Genomic DNA, 24,785 nt, shown 5'->3' on the forward strand with positions numbered 1-24,785 from the left:
AAACCTGGATAATGTCAATTGAGATAATCTTCCGTCTCCCAGGTGACTTCTTCTTCAGTGTGATGTGACCACTGAATTATATATATTTTTACCACCTTTCAACGAGTACCTCTCTCTTTTCGATCCAAGATTCTAAGTGGATATTCAGTATAAGAGAGATCGGGTTCCACTAATATTTCCTGTTGATCGATGATCTCGGTAGGAACTCGGATGCATTTCTTGAGTTGAGGTATGTGGAAAACATCATGGATGGTTGCGAGACATGAAGGAAGTCGCAGTCGGTAAGCCACGGGTCCACATTCTTCAATAATTTCATATGGCCCGACATAGCGAGGTGTTAACTTGCCTTTGACTCCGAAGCATTGAACGCCTCGAGTTGGTGAAACTAGTAAATAGACATGATCACCAACTCTGAATGTCAAAGTTTTCCTCCGCTTGTCAAAATAACTCTTTTTGCTGAGATTGGGCTGCTCGGAGATTTGCTTGTATGATTTTCACTTTCTCCTCAGCCTCGACCACTAATTTGGGTCCGAATATTTTTCGCTCTCCAGTCTGGGACCAACTCAAAGGAGTTCGACACTGTCGACCATACAAAGCTTCAAATGGTTGGACTTTTGAGTAGGTTTTTAACCCCTTTATTCTCACATTCCATTTTCCAAAAATATAGTTGGACTTTTATTTGACCTTTTCTTTCTCAATTTAGTTTCCAAACCTTTCTACAATTTATTTGAGTGAGTTGATCTATATGTTAGTGCACAGACACCAGAGGTGTCACATCAGCCCTGAACAAGATCATGACCCATTCATGACTCCCCCAAATAAGTCCCTCGAAAGTCAACACAACAAAGAAGGCCGCAATCATTCAGGGCATAAGGGCCGAGGCCGCTGGCACGGTCGTGGAAAAGGTCACGGACCGAAAAAGTTTTTCTGTCATTTCTATGGCAACGAGTCAGATCATACAACAATTTCTGCCCCGAGAAAAAGAGAACACTAGAGCGAATGAAGAAGAGAAAAAGGCAAAACTGGTCAGCCACACTGCGTGGTCAGGACCTTCGGCGTCGCCGTTCCCGTCAGCACCCACATTATATAATCCAACCTTCCAACCCATGTCCGCCTTCACCTATAACCCATACCCAAACAATTGCCCCCCTCAGCCACCAGCTTACCCAAACGGCTCTCCTTACCTCCACCTTCGAGCCAACAGCAGGCTCAGGAAGAACTACCTCCACCTCCTCCATGCCCACCCCCGAAGCAAGAGCCTCAAGCTCCCAAACCCACCAAACAGCTACACTGGCGTCCTTCGGCATGATGATGCCAATATCCGGAGGCTGCACCCACGAATTCCAAAACAAGAGGCAGCGCAGAGATTACTTCAGACAAGTCAATAGCATCCTAGTTGACGGCCCAGCAAAGAAAACACCTTGGTCTCACATGCCGATAACCTTCTCAGAGGAGGACATGAGCCTCAACAGCTACCCACACACTGATGCAATGGTCATCGAAGTCAACATTCAAGGTTGGACCATCGGGAAAATACTAGTCGATACTGACAGCTCCACTGACATCATTTTCTCAAGCACCTTCGACAGAATGAACATTGGTAGAAACCTCCTCCAGCCAGCCAAAATCCCCTTAATTGGGTTTGGAGGGAAAAGGGTCCAGGCCCTTGAAAAAATCTCACTGCCAGTCTCCTTCGGTGACACATCTAACCCAAGAACAGAACATATCACCTTCGACGTGGTTGAAATGAATTACCCTTACCTCGCCATCTTCGGCCGGGGACTCATCAACAAATTTGAAGCAGTCGTGCACCAACTGTACTTATGCATGAAAATGCCGGCATCAAGGGGCATCATTACTATACGCGGTAATCAACAACTTGCCAGAGACATAGAGCGAGGAGTAGCTCCGGGGCAAAGAAATGTTCACGCCCTCGAAGCTGAAAAGAGCACAGTCACCGAAAAGGTCAATAAAGAAAAAATAACCTTCGAGGAAGGGTGCGAAGTCAAGAGAGTACCCCTGGATAAGCATCTCCCGGATAAGGTTGTAACAATTAGCGCAACACTCTCTTGTGAAGAAGAAAAAGAACTGCTTGATTTCTTGAACAAGAACAAAGATGTATTTGCATGGTCAGCAAGTGACCTTCGGGGAGTTAGCAGAGACATAGTTGAGCACCGTCTTGACATTAGACCTGGCGCCAAGCCCAAAAAGCAAAAGCCCCGTAAGATGTCTGATGAAAAAGCCGCCGCGGTCAAAGCAGAGGTACAACGCTTGCTGGACGCGAAGGTTATCCGCAAAGTTAAGTACCCAGCGGGCTCACCAACACAGTGCCTGTCAAGAAGAAGAATGGCAAATGAAGAATGTGCATAGACTTCACAGACTTAAACAAAGCATGCCCGAAAGATGATTTCCCTCTCCCACGAATTGACAAAATCGTGGATGACGCTGCAAACAGTCAGCTGATGTCACTCATGGACTGCTTCTCTGGGTATCACCAGATTTGGATGAGAACGAAAGACGAAGAGAAAACAAGTTTTATAACCCCCTTCGGCACATACTGCTTCGTAAGAATGCCCGAAGGTCTGAAAAATGCCGACCAGTTATTTTCAAGAATGACCTCCAAAGTCCTAGAACCACAGCTAAAAAGAAACATCCTAGCCTATGTCGACGACATCGTCGTCATCAGCGCAGCACGACAAGATCACATCTCAGTTTTGGTAGAATCCTTCGCCAACCTCCAGAAAGTGAACCTGAGCCTCAACCCCGAAAAATGTGTTTTTGGGGTACACAAGGGAAAGATCCTAGGATGCTTGGTCTCAACCAAAGGTATAAAAGCAAACCCATACAAAATCGCAGCTCTTTGTAACATGGAAGAGCCAGTGTCAATAAGGGACATGCAAAAGCTCACGAGCAGATTCGCCGCTCTGAACAGATTCATCCCACGCTCGGCAGACCGAAGCTTGACATTTTTTAAGGTGCTCCGAAGCTCTCAGATATTTGAATGGGGCGAACAACAAAGAGAAACCTTCAATTCCCTCAAGCAATACCTCCAGAATATGAGCAAACTAACTTCTCCAGACTCGAAGGAGACACTCTTGCTATACACTTCGACCTCTCAAAAAGCTATTAGCGCTGCATTAGTTGTCGAAAGAGAGACAAATGGCACTCGCAAACAATTCCAAGTTTACTTCGCATCCGAAGCTCTAGCAGGATCCAAGTTGCATTATTCAGAACTTGAAAAGATAGCCTATGCAGTCATCATGGCCTCCCGCAAGCTTCGCCACTATTTCAAAGCCCACAAAATCATAGCCATCTCCGATCAACCTCTACATGACCTGCTACACAATAGAGAAGCTTTGCCAAGAATAGCAAAATAGGCTTCAGAATTATCAGAACTGGTAGTTGACTTTGAAAAGCGAACATCAATCAAATCCCAGGTTCTGGCTGATTTCATAGTAGACTAGACATCCCCCAAAGCTCAAGAAGAAGAGCCCATAGAAACATGGACAATTCACTGTGACAGAGCTTGGCAGAATGAAGGTGTCGACATCGCAGCAATCCTCGAATCACCTTCGAAAGCAAACATAAGATACGCTGCCGGTCTCAACTTCGACCAGTCAGCACCATCGACAAACAATACAACTGAATAGCAAGCTCTCTTGCTTGGGCTTCGCAAAATGAAAGCACTCGGACATCAAAACTGTGTCATCAAGACAGACTCGAAGGTCATAGTAGACCACATAGAAAAAGAATCCGAACCCAAGAAACCAGAGTTTATCCAATATTTGGAAGCTGTAAGGGCAATGGAAAAACATTTCAGAGGCTTCACAAGCATCCATATCCCTTGCGCCCAGAACGACGAAGCCGACAGGCTCGCAAAAGCAGTTGCTAGAAAGCAGCAACTCCCACCAGATGTTTTCTTAGAGGAAATCCCTACACCTTCGACTAGAACAAAGAAGGAAAGCAGAATCAACGTGATCTTCAGTGAAGATTGGAGAGTGCCAATAATGGCGTACCTTCGGGGACACTACGAATTTTCCGAAGAAGCGGAAGAAAAAAGTCTCTCTCAAAGAGCAAGAGGCTATGTGATTTCGCAAGGCGAGCTATACAAGTTAGGGGTAGTAACCGCTTGGCTCAAATGCATCCCAGTCGCCCAGGGCATCGAACTTCTTAACGGGATCCACTCCGGCATCTATGGATCCCACATAGGCATTAGACCCCTCGCAGCAAAAGCTTTCAGGCAGGGTTTTTTCTGGCCATTGTTGACAGTCGTTAAGTGCGAAATATGACCTTCAACTATACTCATTTAAGAAGGAAAACTATACCTCTTACTCGCATATTTGTATCACTAACCTAGCTTAACATTTGTTTTTGAGAATTTATGATTTCAGGAGCACAAGTCCGGAATAAGACGAAAACACAACGAATACGCAGACAGAAGTCACAGACGATCGTGTCCTGCGTAACATGAACAAAGGAGGCCCACAAACCAGATCAAACCGACCAACCAAGCCCCGGCATCGAACATCTGACATCAGGACCCACAGAGCAGTGAACCAGCAAAGGTCGGTGGGAAATGGCGCCAAGGGGGGGGTCGGCCGACCACCTATGGAAGGTTTTCCCGCTGAGTTTTGGCGGGAAGACTGATCCTATCCTCTCAATGGCGGTTTGGCATGTTTCCATACGAAGAGATGGCGGGAACCGACCTCTCAAGCTATAAAAGGGTCCTCCCACCACTCTCTCAACACACACCACTTGGAAGCCTCTCTCTCTACACTCTCTTATGACTTGTACTCCTTAGGGTAGTGGAGCTAGGCTAGTACTTCATCTCTTAGCGAATCCAGTCGTCCTCGGGGTCAGCGAGCAATCCTCGACCTCTGGTATGGCTTTGTATTCCGACTTTCTTTATGCTAATCATTCAGAGTTCGTTCTTGGTTATTTTGCTATGTTCGTAGCTTGTTTAGCCTTGAGCTGTGCTTTGTCAAGTTATAGTAGTTGCATGCTTAGACCAGATGATCTGGGTAAGGGTATCGGTTCGTTGTGCTTTCGGGCTTGCCTTAGCATCTTACATGTCCATCCGAAGGGTGGGGGACCCAGGGGTGCTAGGGTAGTGACCTCATATGCGGGCATGGTGCCCGGGTATGCGGGATCCTTCGTATATGACGGTGCTCTTCGGTGTGACTGGGGTAGACCGCAGGTGGTGACAGCCCTGTCGGTCCGCCGGAAAGCTACTTCTCGGTTAGTGTACTCCCCGACGTTTGGGTACGGTGTAGGAGTTCATGCAAAGATGAAACGGGACTTGATGTTCTCCAGTGCGGGTCATGCTCCCCAATGTCCCTAATTTCCCGGCACCTGCAACTCTAAGCAACACAGCTAACGTAACTTATCCACTAACATGATTAGTATAACAGAAATCTTTGCCTATGCTCCCACTAACCTTAGGATTGCTTGTTTATTCTTTATTCATGAGAGTTGGCTGTTCTGTGTGTGTCACATTACCCCTAATTATCCTTATCATTTATCACTTACCCCTGTATAGTCAGTGGTCTTCATCTTGCTCATACGTGTCATGGTTATGTAACTAAGTAAATACACTTTACACAACCTAGCCATCCCTTGGGAAAATATAAATAACGATACCCTGAATACTTCCGGGTGAAATGCTACAACGGCATATCCGTGCGCTTGCGGATCCTTCTGTAAATGTTAAGACATACCACACGGCATCTTCGAAGCGCCATTGCTAGAAACTAACCACTCCTAGTGATGATGCTAAGAAATGCCAACAAATATTTCTGGCGCCGTTGCCGGGGATGGCACTAGGTGTAAAGTATATTTACTAAAGTACATAAACATGGCAATATAAGTAAGAGGTAGCTACTGCTTATATAGGGTAATGTGTTTATCTTTTTGTTTTCTCCTGATTGGATGAAAATAGGGTAGTGTATGTCTGGTTTCTCCTTGCCGACAAATTTTGTTGAAAATCCCGAGAAGCTCGTGAGAAGGGTCCGACCTCGCGTCGTTCCTCCTCCGATCTCGCAGTCGACAAGCGAACCAGCTTCCCAAGCACCATCAACTGAACTCATGGCTGAGAAGACTCTCCGCGACTTCTCCGTCCCCTCAGTTGCCAATATGGCAACTGGAGCCAACGTTGATGTTGGGGACGTGAACTTTGAGCTGAAGTCCAGCCTCATAAACATGGTGCAGGCTAGCCCATTCTGTGGCAAGTCGAATGAGGACGCCAACGCTCATCTCCAGAATTTTCTGGAGCTTTGCAAGACAGTAACCATACGGGCGTTACGGTTGACGCTATCAGGCTCCGCCTGTTTCCTTTCTCCCTCCTGGGGAAGGCGAAACAATAGTTTTATCAGAACAAGGAAGCCGTCAACACGTGGGACAAGTGTTCCACGGCGTTCCTCGCTAAGTTCTTCCCGTTGGGCAAAACCAATGCCCTACGTGGAAGAATCTCAAGTTTCCAGTAGACAGGGATAGAATCCATCCCAGAAGCTTGGGAAAGGTTGCAAGAGTACATACTCGCCTGTCCTCATCATGGGATGGACGAGTGGTCGTGCTCCAAAGCTTCTACAATGGGCTAACGACTACATCCAGAGCCCATCTTGATGCTGCTACTGGAGGAGCCTATCTCGATCTCACCATTGCCAAGGCTACGGCCTTAATTGAGAAGATGGTCTCCAATCAGGGTTGGAACGAGGAACGTACCCAGCCTAGAACCAAGGGCGGAATGCATACCGTCAAGGAGACGGACATGCTCGCCGCCAAGCTGGACCTCCTACTAAAGAAGATTGATGAAGGGAACCGGCCACAGATGCCTGTTCCCGTCCATGCTACAAACTCGTACTTTACGTGCGAGGTTTGTGGTGATGGTGGACACTCAGGGAATGACTGCCCCGAGACCTGAGAAGACGCATCCTACATCAACAACAACAACACCGGGTTCCGTCCACAAGGAGGCCAGGGGTGGGGTCAATCACGCCCACCATTCCAAGGAGGAGGTAACAATTTCAACTCAAATTTAAATTCGAATTTCAATTCAAACCAACCCTCCTTGAGAGACTTAGTCTTTGGCCAAGCTAAAATTAATGAATCCTTAAACAAAAAGCTTACTGCCAATGATAAAATTTTGGAAAACATACATGCAAAAGTTGAAACTCTTTCTTCTGCTCATAAAAATCAACTAAGTTTCAACAAAATGATAGAAACACAATTTGCTCAATTAGCTGCTGCTGCTCCTGTCTCTGAGAACGGGAAGATCCAGAGGCAACCCGAATCTCCCGTCGAAACTGCAAATATGGTGTCTACCGGGTGAGGCAACCTTCCCCGGCAGACTTCTCGGACTAACCATGTAGGCAGGCACAATTCCTCAAGAAATGACACTTGGGATGGACTAGTAGCAGTAATTCAAGAAGATCAAGGGGTCCCCATGATCAGCTGCTCAATCTTCGATCAACACTATGAGCATGCACTCTGCGACCTGGGGGCCAGTGTCAACATTATGCCCATGGTGATATATGAAAAACTCTTATACCCTGCTCTCTCCCCAACATACATGTGTGTGCAGCTCGCAGACTATACAATCCGGTATCCCGAAGGGATAGCCAGGAACGTCCTAGTCCGCGTACGAGATTCCTTCATCCTTGCAGACTTCGTGGTCATGGACATAGAGGCTGACCTCAGAATCGAGCTCGTTCTTGGGCGACCATTCCTGAGGGCCGCCAGAGCAAGGATTGACGTAGGAAGAGGAGAAATCCACTTCCGCGTCGGGAAGGAGGACATGTTCTTCAAATTCAAACAGAGGGAAGAGCAGCGCATCCTGAACCGACAGGATGACGAAGGGCAGGCAATTTGGGATGCACCAGAATCCCCACTACCAAGACCTACGACCACACGATCAAAGAAAAGACGTGCAAAGAAGATGTGGCGTAAGGTCGCAAGCTCGACCTCGTCCAATTCTCAAGGACAAAACCGAGCAATGGTGAACACAGCAGGAGAAAAGTCCCGCTCGTCAGACTCAAAACGACGAGCCCTTGCCGAAGGTAAATCGGTACATATCTCATATTCACCCTCCATCATTTTAATTTTCTTGACTTTTTTGATTTTTCCCACTGCATGTTTGAATTTTCGAAACACCCTTGCATGCTAGAAACTTTTCTAGAACTTTTTCTATTTTCCACAAAAATCCAAAAATATTTCCGAGCATGAAAATCCCTTGAAAAATAAATTTGAACATCTTTTCGAAGCAAAGTTTGGCCGGCACCAAAGTTTTAAAAGTTTTTGACCATTAGAAGGGTAGTAGGCCCTGGCTGTCAGCAGGGTGGCCCACCTAGGGTTCGGCCGAACCCCAGGGTCGGCCAGCCCCCTGCCAACGGCTAATGGGCCCAGCCTTTTCCAACAGTCACTAGCCATTGTGCCTGGTTTCTCCCAACCGTGCCCGGCCATTCTCCCTTTAAATAGAGGCCGAGGGGTGGGTGTTGAGCTCTCACACTCAACTCTCATTCACTCACTCTCTCTCAAATTCTCTCAAACTTTGCTCTCGGGTTTTCATTGGATTTTTGCTCAAAATTTGAATTCAAGAGACCTCTCTCTCTCATTTCTTTGTTGCAAGAAAGAAGGAGCAACTCACGGGTAAGAATATTCAATTCGGTTTTTACTAACGTAACCCGTTTTGAGTTGCACTTGTCTTTGTTCCATCTTGAAAGGCATAGGGCGGAAAGTTTCCGGCGCATTCAAGACGATGACAGGTGGAAGTTCATCCTGTTCTCGGGGTGGCTCAAGCTCGTACACACCCGAACCTACGCCTACACCAAACACGATGGACTACGAGGAAGAATAACAACACGAAGAGATGCAAGCCGAACAGCAAGCCGGGGTCATAGAGATTGATGTGGAAGATGCACCGTACCTCGACCTGCGAGATGATCGTGAACGACAAGGCTACGCCATCCTCAAGAACAGAAGCTTCGTCCACACCCGAGCATTCGATCTGGACCTCCTCCTCAAAACAGGTATGTACGAAGACTTCTCTAATGTTTGGCATGCAATTAGATGGGATAACTTCGTTCCCGTTGAGGAGTATGGTTCTCGACTCCTCACCATCCAATTTCTTTGCACTCTTCGGGAGGTGGAAAATGGGGTTTATTTTCGACTTTTCGGGAAAGAGTATTTGCTTTCTTAGAAAACTTTTGCCGGCCACCTCGATTTCAACAAATACTGGCCTATTTCTTTGGACCAAGCTTGCCGAGGTTTTAATCGTCATGAGTTTTGGGGCCGGATTTCGGGTCAAGTTGTCCATGGCAAGTTTGCACCTCGGTGCAGCGATATTCATAATCCAACTCTTCAGTTGATGCACAAGTGGTTGACCATCACTCTCTTCCCAAGAGATGATGTCCGACCCGTGCGCAACAATGAGTTGCTCATTCTCTATGCCATGGTCAACAAGATCAAAATCTCCCCCGCTCAAGCTTTGGTTAGGCAATGGCTTTCGAATTTCAAGATGACGGGTCCTATTGAGTGCACTTCTTTGATTACTCGTATCGCTACACGTATCGGTGCCTTAGAGGGGAATTTTATTCCTTTCATTGAGGGCGACCGTGCGTATATCGACGAGGACTATTTGATCCAAGGTCACACACTTAAGAAAGGCCCGAATGACTCTTTGATTTTCTTTTACATGGGCTATACAAATGAGATTTCGCTGCCCAATGCAAAGTTCCATTTGTATAATTGCCATTCGCTAACCATCCCTCTCGTTCCACGAGAAGGGGGTTGTAGGCATAGATCTTCTGGCTTGCCTGGCAGGATGACAAGAATCAGGACCAGAAGGGAGGCAGAGCCGACACCACCGCCTCAACAGCCACATCACTCATATCAGCATGAGGCCGGTGGTTCATCATGGCACAGTGCCAGCACTGAGGAATGGACACGGCAGGCACCAAGCCGCCGGTCCACTAGTTCCAGCTCCGGTGGAGCCCCAAACCTCATCAGACGGACATCTTCGTCCCGAGGTTTCGGTGCCATCACCCAGCAGCTAGGTGAGCTGCGAGTGCAGGGCGACAACATACAAGAGACGCTGAACCAACACATCGACAGTACCCAAGCATGGCAGCGTCACACTGGCGAGAGACTACACGACATGGAGCAGTCACAGTTGCAGCGACAGGAGGAGTGGAGGGCGTACTGCCACTGGACGGGTTTCAACCCCGACCAGCCGTAGTGAGCCTGAAGCTAGCTTAGGGGAGGACCCCCACGAGAGGTAACTTGTATTATTTCTCATTTACTACTTTCATAACCTTGCATGAAACCCATAAAAATTTGCAAAATAAGAAAATCCATAAAAATTTTCAAAATCTAGAAAACACCAAAAATATTTTCTTTTAATATGTGTAGTAAGCATGGTGTAAGTTTTCTTTGTTGAGATGATGAATAGTTGCTCTATTAATTTCCTTCATATACTTAGTTACAATTTTATGCTCTACCTAGTTTTGAGTTTGGTGGCTTAAATGATTCATACCTTAAACTTGAAACTTGTGGGTAGCGGAAAGCGTGATCCAAATCTAAGTTGTTGTGAACTATGATATGGTTAAGTAGAGTTGCTATGATCTTCTCCTATGTGATACTTGACATCCAGAGTATTTAATTTTGAAAACACAAAAATATAATAAAGTTCCTCGATGATATGAAATTCCTATCCAAAGCCATATGTTGTTTTTCATTGCAAAACCTTCCAAATATGCAACTTGCTATCTCATTGAGTTTTGTCAAATTGTTGTGACCCTTAGTGAGATTCATTTCATACTCTCATGATCAAGATCACGTACACATTTCCACCATATGCTATGCTTCTACACTAGAAGTAAGCAAATATCCATCCATCCACAAAATAAAACTCCATGTCCATGTATGACATCTCTCTCTCTCAAAAATACATCAAGGATATGGGGCTATGCAAAAAAAAAAAAAGATACATACCCAAAGAAGGTATGCCACATGCTTCGGCATGTCAAAAAAAAGAGAAAGAAAATAAAAGATGCATACCCAAAGAAGGTATGCCACATGCTTAGGCATGTCAAAAATAAAAGAAGAAAGAAAAGATAGCCCCTTATCCAAAAAAGAAAGAAAAAGAGAGAAATGGTGCATACAAAGGAGTTCATACACCATCCACCAAAAATATCCACACACTTGCACATCTAGATCAAGGTTTATGACTTGTTTCTCCTTTGGATCCGGCCTTTGACTTAGCCAAATATGAGAAGCAGGTATGCCTTCAAATCCTCTATACCTACAGTTCCACAAAAATAGCCATTAGAGATAGGTTGAGGAATAAAGGCACAATAGAAAGCCTTGGTAAGGAATTATACACATTGAGTGATCCGAGAGATCATCCGAGAAACTTTATAAATTTCTTTTGAAAAACTTTACAAAACCTCTGGATTGACGGTTGAGCTAAAGAGAAAGAAATATGAGCACTCTATGATACAGTTCTGACTCTCAACCGCCAAAAGATGAGGTGAAGCTATAAGCACCACAGGAGTAAGGTAAGAGGTAAGAACAAAAGGCTAACTTATTCAAAATCAACGTAATAAGCATTCGGTTGTGCCTAAGTATGAGTTGGAAATTCAACATTGTAGCAACTCCTGATCAACAACGAGCACCTTGTTTTGCTCAGGGATGAGCAAAATGCTAGCTTGGGGGTGTTGTTGACGGTCGTTAAGTGCGAAATATGACCGTCAACTATACTCATTTAAGAAGGAAAACTATACCTCTTACTCGCATATTTGTATCACTAACCTAGCTCCACAGTTGTTTTCGAGAATTTATGATTTCAGGAGCACAAGTCCGGAATAAGACTAAAACACAACGAATACGCAGACAGAAGTCCCAGACGATCGTGTCCTGCGTAACATGAACAAAGGAGGACCACAAACCAGACCAAACCGACCAACCAAGCCCCGGCACCGACCATCAGACATCAGGACCCACAGAGCAGTGAACCAGCAAAGGTCGGTGGGAAATGGCGCCAAGGGGGGGTCGGCCGACCCCCTATGGAAGGTTTTCCCGCTGAGTTTTGGCGGGAAGACTGATCCTATCCTCTCAATGGTGGTTTGGCATGTTTCCATACGAAGAGATGGCGGGAACCGACCTCTCAAGCTATAAAAGGGGCCTCCCACCACTCTCTCAACACACACCACTTGGAAGCCTCTCTCTCTACACTCTCTTGTGACTTGTACTCCTTAGGGTGGTGGAGCTAGGCTAGTACTTCATCTCTTAGCGAATCCAGTCGTCCTTGGGGTTGGCGAGAAATCCTCGGCCTCTGGTATGGCTTTATATTCTGACTTTCTTTAAGCTAATCATTCAGAGTTCGTTCTTGATTATCTTGCTATGTTTGTAGCTTGTTTAGCCTTGAGCTGTGCTTTGTCAAGTTATAGTAGTTGCATGCTTAGACCAGATGATCTGGGTAAGGATATAGGTTCGTTGTGCTTTCGGGCTTGCCTTAGCATCTTACATGTCCATCCGAAGGGTGGGAGACCCGGGGGTGCTAGGGTAGTGACCTCATATGCGGGCATGGTGCTCGGGTATGCGGGATCCTTCGGATATGACGGTGCTACACTGTGTGACTGGGGTAGACCGCAGGTGGTGACAGCCCCGTCGGTCCGCCGGAAAGCTGCTTCTCGGTTAGTGTACTCCCCGACGTTCGGGTACGGTGTAGGAGTTCATGCAAAGATGAAACAGGACTGGATGTTCTCCAGTGCGGGTCATGCTCCCCAATGTGCCTAATTTCCCGGCACCTGCAGCTCTAAGCAACGCAGCTAACGTAACTTATCCGCTAACATGATTAGTATAACAGGAATCTTTGCCTATGCTCCCACTAACGTTAGGATTGCTTGTTTATTCTTTATTCATGAGAGTTGGTTGTTCTGTGTGTGTCACATTACCCCTGATTATCCTTATCATTTATCACATACCCCGGTATAATCAGTGGTCTTTATCTTGCTCATACGTGTCATGGTTATGTAACTAAGTAAATACACTTTACACAACCGAGCCATCCCTTGGGAAAATTTAAATAACGATACCCAGAATACTTCCGGGTGAAATGCTACAACGGTATATCCGTGCGCTTGCGGATCCTTCTGTAAACGTTAAGACATACTACACGGCATCTTCGAGGCACCGTTGCTAGGAACTAACCACTCCTAGTGATGACGCTAAGAAATGCCAACAGCCATCAGCACTAAAAGATGTAGAGAAAGTGGTCAAAACATGCGAAGCTTGTCAAAAGCTGGGCCCAAAATCCAACAAACCTTCGGAACCCTTACAGCTGATAGCCCCCGCCTGGTCTCTCCAACGGTGGGGAATGGACCTCGTAGGCCCCCTGCCTACTGCCCAAGGAAATTGCAAATATGCAATGGTGGCCGTAGAATACTTCACCAAATGGGTCGAAGCTAAGCCGTTGATAAGCATCACCTCCGAGGCAGTTCGGAAATTCTTTTGGCAGAACATCATATGCAGGTTCGGGGTACCGAAGGAACTCACGGTAGACAATGGCAAATATTTTGACTCGCAGCCATTCAAGGAATTCTGCCGAAGCATAGGAACTAAACTTATGTTCGCTTCGGTCTACCACCCCCAATTTAACGGGGCTGGGGAGCGCGCCAATGGCGTCATCTTCACAGGCATCAAAAAATGTCTCTTTGATCAGAAAAAGGGCAAATGGGTTGATGAACTCAACAAGGTTGTTTGGTCACACAACACATCTGAAATCAGAACCACCAAATTCACTCCATTTAGGCTACTGTACGGCGCCGAGGCCATGAGTCCAGAAGAGCTAAAGAACCAAAGCCTAAGAGCAACCTCTGCACCCGAAGGCAATGAACCTCCGGACGATTCAGATCTAATAGAGCTTGACATCTTACAAGCAGCCTCCAACCTGAGCAAATACCAAAAAGAAACTAGCAAATGGAGGGATAAGAAAGTAGTCAAGAAGAACATCTCTGTGGGAGACTGGGTCCTCAAGCGGAAGCCAAATGCAGAAAATATAGGAAAAATGGAGCCAAAATGGGACGGCCCATACCTCGTCATCTCCAGCAAAAGGCCCGGGTCATACCATCTGGCCGACTCCGAAGGCAACGAGCTACCGCATTCATGGAATGCGGACAGCCTCAAAAAGTACTACATCTAGCAAAATGTAAAACGGGCTGGACTGCGAACCTATAAGCAGAGCCAGACCCATTAGGTGTTTTTCCATTTTTTATTTTATATTTTTGAACCTTCGGACCGTACTCTTTTCCTCACAAAGGGGACTCCATTTAGGAGGTGAGGTTTTTAACGAGGTAGACCCTTTGTAAATTTCATCACTATGAATGAAAATAATTTCCCCTATCCCTGAAGCTCTCGACAGTCGAAGCAACATTAAAGTTGCAAACTTCGACCGTCGCTCGACGAAATTTGTAAAACTAAGTCAAATAGGCTCGCTTCCCTCTCGAGCCCAGCGTACTTATCCAAAGGGGTCCAAACCCTCGCTTTTAGCAACATGGGCAAGGTGGGGGAGACGCTTTCTCAAGAACTACCCATGTCGCTAAAAATAGCTAAAACACCTTTGCCCTAAAACTAAAGTGCAGCAAGCACTAGAAGGCAATGGGCAGTCGACCAAACGTCGAAGCCAAAACACCTTCGCCCTAAAACTAAAGTGCAACAAGCACGAAAAGGCAAGGGGCTGTTTACCAATTGTCAAAGCCTAAACACCTTCGCTCTAATACTAAAATGAAACAAGCACCAAGGCAAGGGGCTCTTGACCAAGTGTCAAAGCCAAAACACCTTCTACCTAAAAATAAAGTGCAACAAGCACTAAAAGGCAAGGGGCTGTCGACCAAATGTCGAAGTCAAAACACCTTCGCCCTAAAACTAAAGTGCAACAAGCACGAAAAGGAAAGGGGCTGTTGACCAATTGTCAAAGCCAAAACACCTTCGCCCTAAAACTAAAGTGCAACAAGCACCAAGGCAAGGGGCTCTTGGCCAAGTGTCAAAGCCAAAACACCTTCTCCCTAAAAATAAAGTGCAACAAGCACTAAAAGGCAAGGGGTTGTCGACCAAATGTCGAAGCCAAAACACCTTCGACCTAAAACTAAAGTGCAACAAGCACGCAAAGGCAAAGGGCTCTCGACCAAGTGTCAAAGCCATAACACCTTCGCCCTAAAAATAAAGTGCAACAATCACTAAAAGGCAAGGGGCTGTCGACCAAATGTCGAAGCCAAAACACCTTCGCCCTAAAACTAAAGTGCAACAAGCACGAAAAGGCAAAGAGTTGTTGACCTATTGTCAAAGCCAAAACACCTTCGCTCTAAAATCAAATTGCAACAAGCACCAAGGTAAGGGGCTACCGACTTAACAACAAAACCCAAAAACCATCGCGCAGCTCTAACCAGCATGTGGTCATACATACAAGGCCGAAGCCCCAAAACCTTCGCTCAGCTACAACCAGCATGAGCAAGACAGGGGGAGACGTTTTTTCAAAAACAAAACCCGCTCATTCCATTCAAAGCATGCGGTCATCCATACAATGACAAAGACCCAAAAACCTTCGCTCGGCTTCAATTAGCATGTGCAAGGTGGGGGAGACATTTTTTTTCCAAAAAACAAAATTTGCCCATGTTGCTTAAAGCATGTGGTCATACATACAAGGCCGAACCCCAAAACCTTCGCTCAGCTCCAACCAGCATAAGCAAGGTGGGGGGAGACGTTTTTTTCAAAAACAAAATCTGTCCATGCTGCTTAAAGAAAGCGATCATACATACAAAGCCGAAGACCAAAACCTTCGCCCAACTTTAGCCAGCAGGAGCGAAGTAAGGGGAGACATTTTTCCAGGACCAAAAGCTCACGAAACGAAGCATACAAGTAATAGGCCAAGCAAAAAAGACAATAATACAGTAAGCATGCGAAAATCACAGCAAGTTCAAACATCACCACAAATTAGTCACTACCAGCATCTCATAAGTTCGTCACAGGTCATCACATGAACAAAACACACCACTCAGTCAGATCAAATGCTCCTAGCTCCACTAGCGTCCAAAAACTCAGCAACACTCGCACCCGGGTGAGCGAAGCTGAAACGCTCCCAGTCAGTCCAAAGTGTAGTGACACCATGGCGCCCGACTCGAAGCGGCACCACAGAAAGTAATTGACCTGCCGGCACAACCGCCTGGCCTATGTGGGAATATTTACATTAGAGTTCACGTCACAAAACGACAACTTCATCTCATAAAGACTATAATCCTAGACCTTCAAGTCTTCTTCATTGTCACTCCCAGCTCGACCAGACGTCCCCGCCAGCTCTCCAGCATCCACACCTTCGCTGACGATCCCCTTTGTAGCCTCACGAGCTCGCTTGTACTACAAAACAAAGTAGTTAGAAAACGCTCAGCACACAAAGAAAGCGAACCCAAAGGACAACGCACTAACCTCTTCAAGGCACTGGCAAGCTGTGACCCGCAAAACTTGATGTCCAGCAGACAGCCAGAACCTTCATAGGAAAGTCTTCTTCACAGATTGAATACTGCTAGAACAAGCTTCCAACTCGGAGGACTCCGGGAACTGATACCCAGGAGTAGCAATCTTGCCTAGGTCTTGACAGCCTTCATGCTCGAGCAAAGCGAAAGCGTTCTCGCACGAAATAACCGCAGAGTTGTCTGAGATATTCGTCAAGATGCTGCCCAAGACAGCAAACTCTTTAAGCATCCAGTCAAGAAGACCGTTTACCCCCAGGCCATCGGACCTTAACAAGGGCTCGGGCTCAACCCCAAAGGTCGCAAGTGCATCCTTGTAAGCTTCGTAGATTTCTCCTCTTTTTTCAACAATCTCGTCACTGGCTTCACTAAGCAATTGCATGTTTTCTCGGGCCTCCTCTTGCAATTTCTCAATCAACTGATCCTTTTCTGAGCACGTGCTAGAAAACTGAACGACGAGGCTCTCGGCCTTCTTGGAGTTGTCAACCCCTTTAGCAACTTCTTGTCTCAGACCTTCGATCGTAGCCTCCTTCGAATCTAGCTCTTTCTGCATTTCAGCAACGACAATGTCTTGGCGTCGGGCCCTCTCCTCCAGCTCATCGTCCTGTTTCTTCCAAGACTCGTTGAGAGATTGAAGCACCGCCAGCTCCTTCTTCAATTTCTCATTTTCTACAACTAAGCGGAGCCTCTTAGAAGAACCCTCGAGCATCTTGTCAAACTCGGCCTTTGCCCTCCACAGTAGCACCCTCCCGGCCACGAGAGCCTTCGCATTCATCGCCGCCACCATGCGGCCAAGATCCTCGGTACCGAAACCTTCTAGCTCATTTTTAAAACCTACACAAAGCACGACGGTTAAACAATTCATCACACGCACATCACAAAAACAAACAAAAGTACCTTCGATGTCAAAAAGTTCTCTCTCCAGTTGTTGCTCCACACCCGAGGAAGCACCTTGCGAAGGCACAGGCACCTTCATGGACCCAACCTCGATCTCGTGGCTCAGCTCCGCCATCATAGTGGCAACATCTACTTCAAGAACCCAAGGAAGATAAGGATCAATATCCGAACCTTGAAAATCAAGAGGCCGGGGTAGTAGAATCCCACCTAGCTCATTGAAGCGGTGTTGACCATCATCACGTGTATCTTCACCCATCAAGACCTCCTCTGCCCCCACCGGGTCCTCGCGGGCCTCGGTGGCAATGGCACCAGCATCTTCATTAACAGCACCCTCCCAAACCTCTGAAGGCTGAGCACCCGGGGTCTCACCGACTGCGTTGGCAACCTTCGTGGTAACCTTCGCCGGGGCAGGAGTTGGCCCGGTAGTAGCTCCTGGTGTGGGTAAGACAGTGTCAATGGTAGTACCCACTTCTTCAAGATCAAGCAACTAACCCTTTGAAGACCAGTGCCGCTTGAGGGGTGAAGCTTCACAACCACATCACCAACGTTGTCCGGGCCTGAAAGGAGGGATCCAAACTGGTCAAGATAAAGCTCCATAGATTCTCCTTAGAGAGGGGAGTAACTTATCGTCTCCGCTAGCTCCCGTATAAAATATTCACTACACATCTCACTACGAGAAACACCCTGAAGGTACCGAACTAAGCGATTACCACTATTCGCCGAAAGCACCTTCGGAGGAGGACGGGGCGGCTTCATAGCCAGGACCTTCGGGTCAGCCTTCGAGGAGCCAGCATCCGCAGAAGAAACTTTCCTCTTCTTCATGGCGTGATCTTCAACCGAAGCCCCCTTGCTCCTCTTCTCTGGCTTCTTGGGCTCTTCCCGGTTGGGGTATTTCACGCCCATAACGGCAAAAGACCGGTTCACACGAGAACCCCCCGGGCAACAAAGTATGAAAGAATCATGCTCCTTCAAGAGATAAGGCCCCACTATCTCCACCGCCCTCTCCTCGACCTCCACCACAATAGCCTTATCACTCTTGCCGGGTGGCTTGACCAGCTCAAGCTTCGGAAAGGGAATAGTCTCCTTTGAGGCACGCACCCGAACTTTCCCAAGGGGATTTGGATCCCAGCCGGCAGACAAGGGCCAGATATTCGCACAAATAAACTCCTCAATCAAGTCTCTCCCTCCAATCAGCCCAGCCGCCGACGCAAACACGTCCAGGCAATCCTTGTAACCAACACCGGACCTCCGGAACTCTGCCTGACTGATGTCAGGCGGCAGAACATATCAACTGATACTGGCCCCGCGAAGGTCTTGATGGCCCAGAAAAACTTCGAGAGCTTCACGATCGTGTTCGGAGTCAGCTGATGAATGTTCACCTTGAACCGGGACAATATTTTCGGAACCGCCGGGTCAAGGGGGGATCGAAGCCCAGCGATAAAAAAATCGCGAAACACGACACATTCTCCATCTTCGGGATTGGGAGTCTCCTCTGCTTGAGGCGGACGACCCACACCTGCAGGGAAATATCCCCTCTCAACGTACGACTCGATTAGAGCCGCAGACATAACCGAAGGACCAAACCTTAGGTTCAGCGCAAGTTTCTCCCTCTTCATCAGATCAGAAGGGTCGGCGTCCATGTTTGACAGATCCTCTAGCCCCTCTGAAAGATGATTCCTTTCCTCAGACAAGCTAGCACCTTCGGTGATGTCTATCGCCATAATCCTCAAACGAGCCATTCCTGCCAAGGCAAGCAACGAAAAATTAACAAAAAACACTCACAAACACTGCAAGAGACGAGAAGGTTCCCCAACTCGCGAGTCGCTTCGCCAAACAACAGAGGCGAAAATGCTCGAAGCTGCCAGCAATTAAGCAAATTACAGCGCTCCATGTGGCAAGCTCGAAAAAATGGCAGAGCTTCGCTACAAGGAGAGAACGTGAAAGCGACGCATCCCCCCTCCTTATATAGTGGGGTAAAAGTGAACAGTCACGTCAATGGTAAAATCGACAAGATTACCAAAGGTCACCCAATAAAGAGTTGACACGTGTAGAGAAATCACCTTCGGCTCGTTCCAACCTCCGACGGAGGGAGACATTTTCTAGTTGCAGGTGATAGATGCTTCGAGGGTTCGGCCTGTCGGAGTCGGCCCTCGCCTGCGAGGGGCTACTATTGGGGATCACCGTCTCGGATGCCGGAGGTTGTGCGAAACCGCAAGACGGGAGCCGAGGAGCCGAAGGTTGATAAAGCCTGAAGGATGTTTTGCTGACCGAAGCTCAGCAGATGTGCACGAAGGTTCCCAGAAGAAGCTGAAGGTCCCCATGAGCTACCGAAGGTTGCTGGAACCCAAAGGTGACTTCGCCGCCCGAAGGTTCAGGGAAGCGCACGAAGGTCTACCGCCGATCCAAAGGTTACCGCGGCATCTTTGGGGTAGCGCCCCGATCACAAATCGGATAGGGTAGACAATTTATAAACTCCAACCTATATGAAATGACCTACGGCCCGGAATATTCGTAGAATATTTCAGGCAAGTAGGGGCATTATAGTCATTATATAACAAAGGTTAGGGGTATAAATACCCCCAACCAATCTGTACTGGACACGTGCATATGTAAGGGCAAAACTCTGCCACTTTACCCTATTCAACCTTCGTGTATGCATTTTGATTGGGTGATAAGAAAGCCGAGAACCCAACAACACTCAAGGTGAACAATGACCTCAAGTAAGCAACACAAAAATCCAAATTGTTTGAAATTCAAAACTTTCACGGTTTGCTTTGAATTGAAATTTTCTTTTCAAAAGATCCTATACTAATTTCACACAAGTATGTACAAGAGTTCAAGCTAGGTTATGAGAATCCAAAATATTTAGCTCACTTCTCAAAGCACAAAACCTTTGTTCATCTAGAGGCTTAGTAAAGATATCAGAAAGTTGCCCGTCGGTGCTTACATGTCGTAAAGCAATATCTCCCTTAGCCTCATGATCCCGTAAGAAATGTTGTCTTATATCTATATGCTTTGTTCGGGAGTGTTGCACCGGGTTGTTAGCTAGTTTGATTGCACTCTCGTTATCACACAAGAGAGGAATCGCGCTAAAATAACAACCAAAGTCACTCAAAGTTTGCTTCATCCACAAGAGTTGTGCACAACACGCACCGGCGGCGACATATTCAGCCTCCGCCGTGGACAAAGCGACCGAATTTTACTTCTTAGAGCTCCACACTACTAAAGACCAGCCAAGAAATTGACAAGTCCCTGTAGTACTCTTCCGATCTACTTTGCAACCGGCATAATCCGAATCGAAATAGCCAAGTAAGTTGAAAGATGAGCCTTTGGGATACCACAAGCCAAGGTTAGGAGTGAAAACTAAATATCTTAAAATTCTTTTAACCGCCATCAAATGACATTCTTTCGGATTAGCTTGAAATCTTGCACACATGCACACGCTAAACATAATATCGGGCATAGACGCACAAAGGTAAAGAAGAGATCCAATCATAGAGCGATATACCTTTTGATCCATGACCTTTCCATCTTCATTGAGATCAAGATGTCCTTGAGTTGACATTGGAGTTTTGATGGTCTTGGCATCTTCTATGTTAAACTTCTTTAGTATGTCTTTGGTGTACTTTGTTTGACTAATGAAAGTGCCATCCTTGAGTTTGCTTGATTTGAAATCCAAGGAAGAAGGTCAACTCACCCATCATGGACATCTCGAATCTCTTTGTCATAATCCTACTAAAATCCTCGCACCAAGTTTGAATAGTAGAGCCAAATATAATGTCATCGACATATATTTAGCAAACAAAGATATCTTTATCAACTTTGCGAGTGAAAAGAGTAGGATCGGCTTTGCCTTTCTCAAAGCCTTTCCTTAAGAGAAAATCCTTAAGGCATCCATACCATGCTCTAGGAGCTTGCTTTAGCCCATAGAGCGCCTTATGGAGCTTGTAGACATGGTTTGGAAACTTTGGATCCTCAAAGCCCGGTGGTTGCTCAACATATACCAATTCAGAAATTGGTCCATTTAGAAACGCGCTTTTCACATCTATTTGATATAGCTCCAAATCATGGTGAGTAGCATAGGCAAGTAAAATACGAATTAACTCAAGCCTAGCTACGAGAGTGTAAGTCTCACCAAAATCCAAACCTTCAATTTGTGTGAATCCTTGAGCAACCAATCTTGCCTTGTTTCTTGTTACCACGCCATTTTCATCTTGCTTGTTTCGAAAGACCCACTTAGTTCCTATGACATTTTGCTTGGGTCTTTCTACTAAGGACCAGATTTCATTCCGTGTGAAGGTTTTCAACTCCTCTTGCATGGTCATCACCCAATCCAGATCATCCAAGGCTTCATCTACCTTTAATGGCCCTAAGGAAGAAACAAACGAGTAATGTTCACAAAAGGTAGCCAAACGAGAACGAGTGGTTACCCTTTTGTTATACTTCCAAGGATGTTGTCCACCGGATGATCCTTTTGAATACTTTGATGTACTCTTGGATGAGGAACTTGTGTTTGTTGTTGAACTTGTTGAGCCTCTTCTTCAACTTGAGGTTGATCTTGGTGAGAGGATGATGGTTCTTGATCCATATCCCAGATACTCCGGTCCTCTATCCGGGTAGTCCGGATTTGAGACCCGGAATCTCCGGCTTGATTTCCGGAGTTTCCGGAATACGCTGCGGAATGTGCTCTTGATGGACTTGTGTAACACCCTAATTTAAATTCCAACATTTTATTAATAAATTTAATTGGCTTAGCTTGTATTTAATCTAATTTTTGTTCCATAAGTAGTTAAAATTTATCATAGGTATAATTTTGGTGTAGCATTCATGCTGGAGCATAGTTTTAATTATTTGAGTGTGGTTTGAATTCAAATGTGTATTTGAATTCAAACTTTGTTTGTTTTAGAAATAGAAATAGAATAGGAAAAGAGGAAAGAAAAAGAGAAATCAGCCCTCATCCCAAACCCAAACCCAGTTGGCCCACCAACTCCCCCCTAGAACCCAGCCCAAACCCACCAGGCAGCCCAGCAACCCAACCCGCCGGCCCACTCCTTTTTTCTCCCGTGCTCAGCCCGCGAAGCGCGAGGTCCAGCTCCCTTCTTTCCTCTCCCGCGCGCAGCCCGTTTTCCTCCTCCTAGGCCTGCTCCAGCGCCGCGGCCCAAACTTCCCGTGAGGCCCAGCGCGCCCCGCTCCCAACTGGGCCCTGCGAGCCGCTCTCCCCGCCGCTTCAGCCCACGAGAGCATCGCCCGCGCTCGCTGACCGCCTGGGCCCGCACTCGCCCGCGTCCCCGCCGCTGCTTCCGCTGACCAGCTGGGCCCACTTGCTAGTTTCTTCTCCCCCGCAGAGCAACCACCGCGCCCGTCAAGCCGAGATTCCCGGCGGGCCTTCCATCCGGGGCACGCCTCCCCAGGATCGCCTGAGCCGCCCTATATAGCGCCCCGCGCCTCTGGGACCCCAACCCCCACCTCGCAACGCCGCCCCAAACCCTAGCCCGAGTTCCGCCTAGCTCCGCCGTGCCGAGCTCTTTGCGTCGCCGCGTTCCCAGCACTCCAAGACACCCCGACCACCGCGAGCTGCAGGAATTCTGCCGCTGCGCCGCACCACAGTCTACCCCGAGCCCCTGGTGAGCTTCGCCATGTTCCCCTCTCTCTTTTGCGCTAGAACCCGAGCCCCAGAACCGCCAGACGCCCGCGCCGGCGAATGCGCCGCCGCGCCGTCCGCCCCTCGCCATGGCAAGCCCTGTCCAAGCTTGGGAGCCCTGTTCTAGGTGCACAGGTGGATTACGCGCGGTGCGTAGATCCTCCCTGTCCAAGATCCGCTCGTTTTCGAGCCCGGGAATGCCAGTTAGGCGAGCTCCGGTGAGCTCCCAGCCGCGCGCCGCCGCGGAGAGCTCTGTCTCCGGCGTCAGCGCCGCCACCCGCGCGCACCGTCCAACCTGGGCCGCCCGATCTTGTTTCAACGCGCTAGATTAGATTAACTTACCCCTTAGATCTAAACCGTTAGATCCAGATCCAGCGGCCCATGTGCGTGGAACCGGTTCGGCCGGTATGTTTTGCATAAGAGCCCCTCCGTTTCTTTGAATTCAACCCGCCATCCTAGCCAGTGTAAAAGTAATTACATTAAGGTCCGGTTTTTAGCACTTAACACCCTGAGCTTTTTAAATATCAAACCCGCCGTCCAGCCCTTGCCTTTTTGCACGCTGGCCCTTAGATTTAATGGTTAATTTCATTTAGGCCCTCGGTTTTTGCAGAAAACCCCCTGGAACCTTAGATTTCTTGCAGTTTAGTCCCTAAACCTTGTTTTTAGCCTAGAAAATGTGTTTTAGCTCCGTTTTAGGCATTCTTTATGTCCACGCGATCGTTGTAACGCGTAGAATAGTTTTAGACTAGTTTAGTGTGCTGTTTTTATGTATTGATGTACTGTTTCTTAGTTTTTATTAGTGTTTGCTTGTATGCTTATTATTGTGCATTGTTTTGGCCATGTGTTCGTGAGTAGACGTTGATCCATCTAAGGAGCCCCAGTACCAGTACCCGAAGCAGCCGTCTTCCGAGCACTTTGAGCAGTAGCAGGAGCAGTACGAGGAAGGCAAGTATAACATGAACAACCTATCATCTTTAAATACAATTTCATACTGCATTTTAATACTGTATGCCCATAAGGACTTTCCTAGCCACTTTATATCCTTTATATATACCTTTGGGTTGCTTTTTTGGTTAGTTGTGCTAGGTGCCGCGCTATAACACACTCTGGTCCTTTTTAATTAACTTGATTAATGTTTTACTTGAACTTAATTCTGAGAGTGGCCCTCTGTGTGGCTTGAGTGGCTCACGTCTCGTTAAAATTGGTTTTGTAAGAAACATGGTTTAGGGGGCCAGCACGGTGCTTAGTGCTTGGTTGGCCACTCTCCATAAGGACCGGTTCATAGAGCGACAACCTGGGACAACAGTGCTACCACAAGGCTAGAATGGGATAGACTTGACTTACTAATTAGGTCTTTTTGGTTTGGGGTAACTTACCTGCGGGGCAAGAGTAGTAAGCTTCAATGGTACCTGCTCCTCCGGCTGGTCTGTGCTTGGTTTGCGCACCTGTGCTTGTACCCCCGTGAGGTGGGCCCCATCGTCGCTGACCTAACTCTCGCGGTTACGCCTTACCAACGAGATTCTTTGTAACGGCCTCGTAGTGAGTCGCTAGACATCTCACCTAAGGAAGTGTGATGAACCTCTAGCGTAGCTCACGACTTGTGGGTAAAGATGTGCAACCTCTGCAGAGTGTAAAACTGGTATACTAGCCGTGCTCACGGTTATGAGCGGCCCAGATCCTCCTTTTAATTAGTGGGATTGTCTCCTTCCGACGAGGGAGGTGCCTCTCGG

General features: G+C 47.2%; 1 non-coding gene across 1 annotated transcript; it reads right to left on the reverse strand.

The window, feature by feature from the left end:
* Positions 1-6,449: 6,449 nt before the first annotated feature.
* LOC120668173 lies at positions 6,450-6,556 on the reverse strand. The gene has a single exon (XR_005672273.1). It is a non-coding gene; the product is annotated as a small nucleolar RNA R71 (small nucleolar RNA).
* Between the last annotated feature and the right edge of the window lie 18,229 nt (positions 6,557-24,785).

Source organism: Panicum virgatum, chromosome 3N, assembly GCF_016808335.1.
Source record: "Panicum virgatum strain AP13 chromosome 3N, P.virgatum_v5, whole genome shotgun sequence".
Lineage (NCBI taxonomy): Eukaryota > Viridiplantae > Streptophyta > Magnoliopsida > Poales > Poaceae > Panicum > Panicum virgatum.